This window comes from Tupaia chinensis, unplaced genomic scaffold, assembly GCF_000334495.1.
Source record: "Tupaia chinensis unplaced genomic scaffold, TupChi_1.0 Scaffold000617_2, whole genome shotgun sequence".
Taxonomy (NCBI): domain Eukaryota; kingdom Metazoa; phylum Chordata; class Mammalia; order Scandentia; family Tupaiidae; genus Tupaia; species Tupaia belangeri.
In genome coordinates this window covers 2263953-2268114 of record NW_006160137.1, presented here as the reverse complement: position 1 = coordinate 2268114, position 4162 = coordinate 2263953, and the positions used below count along the sequence as shown (strand labels likewise).

The window sequence follows — 4162 nt, the reverse complement described above, 5'->3', positions numbered from 1 at the left end:
TGAACTGCGGTCAACTACGTGGGAGTCCAGCAACATAGCCATTATGCTAACTGCTGGTTCCCAATAATTCTTTTTTTTAATAAAAGGGTTTTTTATTAACATACAGAATCAGGTAGCCTATGATATACTACATGAAAAACAGGATACAAAAGCATAAACATAGAATGATCCCAACCGGTTCCAATAATGATTATACTACAAAAGATATTAATTTAATTTATATATTTAAAGTTTTATATACTTTGTTTATATGTTTATAAAAATCAGGACCAGCAGTTGGTGTAATAGCTGTGTTGCTGGACTCCCATGTAGTCGACTGTGGTTCAAGTCCCAGACCTGGTAGCTTAAACTGACACCGGGCACGTGCGTGCGTGTGTGTGTGTGTGTGTGTGTGTGCCCAAGATCCCGAGAGGAGAATGGAGAAGGGATTGCGGTGTGGCCATCCCCCCCAGGGGGTGATTTCTCACTTTCTGTCTGTCTCTCTGGTGAGCGCACGCACCCTACAGCAAAAACTTCTCCAAAAAACAAAAAGAAATATATGCATTTCTTTTGGGGCTGATCCCATTGGCTAGTGGTTAAGGGAGCTAGGTCCCACATGGCTGACCATGGTTCAAATCCTGACCCTACAGCTTGAAAAACACACCAACGACATGTGCGTGCATGCCCCCCAATTCCAACAGGACGGAGTAATGGAGAAGAGATTGCAGTGTGACCACACCCCATCGGGGGATGTTTCTTCTTTCCCTCTCTCTTTCGCTCTTTCTCGAGAGTACATATGCCCTCTGACAGTTGAATAAATGAAGAAATATCTATTATTTTACAAACAAAAGATAATGAAAGTTTTTTTTTTCCCCAGAAGAATTAAAAGAGCCCATATTCGGGTCTTACTTGTCTGCAGGAGTGTCCCCGTGTGCGCTGTGCTGGACACCTTTTACTTGCTGGATGTCACTGTCATGATGGTCCCAGGCGATCGGCATGGCTGCCTGCATTGTCTAGGTGTCGTGGGGAGGCTGGGCCTCTTCTTTCCCGTGTCTTGCAAGGGCTGCCGTCTCGGTTTTCAGCCCAGTGGCCACGGTGTCATCTTCTGCCTAGACTGTGCTGAGTCTGCAAGGAGAGGTGACCCCATTTACTCTGCACGGTTGGAGCGGGAGGATGGGAATTGCAAGTGGTGAGGGCTTTGACTCCAGATTCCCTTTTGCTGCACCGCTGATGGCTGCAGCGACATTTTCTGCTTCGTTACTTAAAGGCAGGTGGAACTTGCAAGGCAAGCAGGGTCTTCCCAAAGGCCATACCGGGTATGGTAAATGAGGAATAAATCAATAAATGGCTCATTTAGGAACCTGACCTCGGCCCTTGTGGTGGGGGTCATCAGTGCCCCGCCCATCTGTCCTTCTATTATCTGGAGGATTTCTTATGTCTTGCTTTCTCAGGAAATTCTCTGACCTTGGAGTAGGGGGTGTTCAGTTCACCCCAGAGAAGGCTGGAGCTGTCAGATGGTCGAGAGCCCCCAGGCACTCCACAATCACGAGGAACTGGAGTTGGGGTATCCGTCCCTCAGTGGGGAGGTTTTGAGGCATTCCAGCTGACCCTCAGAGGGTCCTCAGTAGATGTAAGTGCAGTTGCCCACAACAGAAATCTGCTTACTAACATGTTCTTTATTGGCTTACTCCTCGCCCCCTCTCCAGACCCACTCCCTCACTGTGGTCCAGAATAAGCCACCTGCACCAAAATCTTTGTCTCGGATTAAAACCAAGGTGGAATTAAGGCTATTAAGTTTATCTTCGTAAACAAAGGCCTTAATGGAGGGAGTTTGAAACTCTTTAAGTTGGGTATTTCAGTACCAGTTAAAACTTTTTTTTTTTTGAGAGGTTTTCGCTATAGGGCGCGTGCGCTCACCAGAAAGACAGAGAGAGACAGAGAGACAGAAAGCGAGAAATCACCCTCCAGGGGAGATGGCCACGCTGCAATCCCTTCTCCTCCATTCTCCTCTCGGGATCTTGGGCACACACGCACACGCACCCGGCTTGAGTTTAAGCCACCAGGTCTGGGACTCAAACCACAGTCGACTACATGGGAGTTCCAGCGACATAGCCATATGCCAACTGCTAGTCCCAGTACCAGTTAAAACTCTTGGTGCAAGTAAGTAGTGGATCACTTCCTGTTATTTAAAGAATGAAGTCTTTCTGGACAAAGGCTGGAAAGAAAAGACACAACCAGCTTCATCTCCCTAAAGGGGTAAAGACATTTCTCCCCAGGCCAGGAAGAGCTTTTAAATGATTATGCCCTAAAAATAACATTCTCACTCCTGAATGGGTTCTAAAACTGAAATGGTGGGTTATTTTCATCCACCTCCACAGCAGCTGCTCAGGAGCTCCATGTGAGGGGATTATGCAATGACTTGGGCTGTCTTCGTCTTGGCAAAGCAACTCATTGTTCTCTGGTGATGGCTTCCAAGGTAACGCACTAGGACATCTGAGGATCTACGCAAGGGGAGAAGGAAAGGAGTGAAGAGTGGGAACGGTATAGAGAGGATTAGAAAATCTACAAGGGGGCCTGGCAGGTGGCGTGGTGGTCAAGGGCACTGGACTCCCACATGGCCCACTGAGGTTTGAGTCCTGGACCTGGCAGCTTGCTTCCTCACTTTTCCTGTCTCTCTTTCACTCTGTCCCTCACTGGTCAAATGAAAGTGAATAAATTAAGTTAAATAAAATAATTATTTTATTTATTTATTTTTTAAGAGAGAGATTTTTGCTATAGAGTATGTGCGCTCGCCAGAGAGACAGAAAGCAAGAAATCACCCTCTGGGGGGATGACCATGCTGCAATCCCTTCTCCATTCTCCTCTCGGGATTGTGGGCATGCACACACCCATGCCCAGCATGAGCATAAGTCGCCAGATCCAGGACTTGAACTGCAGTCAATTACGTGGGAGTTCAGCGATGTAACCATTATGCCATCTGCTGGCCCCAATAAAATAATTCTTTTTAAAAAAGAAAAGAAAAGAAAAAGAAAATCTGTAAGGAGCAGGGTTCTGCAAGGCCAGAAGAACAAGGCAACTCCAGATGGTCCCAGTTTACGCCTGTCACTCTGGCACACACGGCTGACGCCCCGAAGGGAACGCTTGCTTTAGCAGGTTTAGTTAGAGCAGACTCCGCAGTGAGCTTTAGCCAGTTTCTGCTCACTCCAGATCCAGGCCTCCAAGTACCCCTAGCCCATGGATCCCCATGCCACGCTCTCTCTGGCTGCGACACTGTTTCCCTCTGACTGTCGGAGAACACACCAACCACGTGGGGAATAATGCTTTAGGCCCTTCCACTCAAATTGTAGTCCTCCCATCAGCATTATCTGGAAGCTGATCAGAAATACAGAATCTCTGTCTTGACCTCTGGTAGTCAATCAGTATCTGTGTTTGTTTGTTTGTTTTTAAATTATTTTATCTATCTGTATTTATTTATTTATTCATTTATTTTATGTTTATTTGACCAGAGAGGAGCAGAGAAAGAGAGAGAAACTGAGAAAGTGATCTGACACGGACTCAAACTATGGTCAGCCATGTGGGACTCCAGCACCCTTTACCACCATGCCACCTGCTGGCCCCTAGTATCTGTGTTTTAAGAAGATTCCTGGGGCCACCAGCAGATGGCATAATAGTTATATTGCTGGACTCTCACATAGCCGACTGTGGTTCGAGTCCTAGACCCGGAGGCTTGAAATCCACACCGGGTGCATGTGCATGTGTGCCTAAAATCCCGAGAGGAGAAGGGATCGTGGCATGGCCATCTACCCAGGGGGTGATTTCTCATTCTCTGTCTCTTTCTGTGTTGCTGGCGAGCATACACACCCCACAACAAAAATCTCTTTAAAAAAATAATAAGATGAAGATTTTGTTTCATGCGCACATTGAAGTTCAGAAACCTAGCCTTGACTGTCAGCTCTATAAATGACAAATCTGACTACCTTTGTTCATTAATTCGGCCACCTTATGTTTATAATTTTGCTGCTGAAGCAGAAATGCCTACCTCAAAATCTTTTCTTTCTTTTTACAATTTTATTTAACTTTATTATTATTATTATTATTATTCTTCTTATTTTATTATTATTAACTTTATTGATCAGACTTGGAAGGAGTGAGAAAGCAAGCCACCAGATCCAGGACTTGAACC

At 45.8% G+C, this 4162-nt stretch overlaps 1 long non-coding RNA gene across 1 annotated transcript in view; it reads right to left on the bottom strand.

The window, feature by feature from the left end:
- LOC102491927 (uncharacterized) overlaps window positions 1–1101 on the bottom strand; it is a 25550-nt gene extending 24449 nt beyond the window's left edge. Inside the window, exon 1 of the long non-coding RNA XR_336066.3 lies at window positions 889–1101. This is a non-coding gene — a long non-coding RNA (uncharacterized LOC102491927). The remainder of the gene's footprint in view (window positions 1–888) is intronic.
- Between the last annotated feature and the right edge of the window lie 3061 nt (window positions 1102–4162).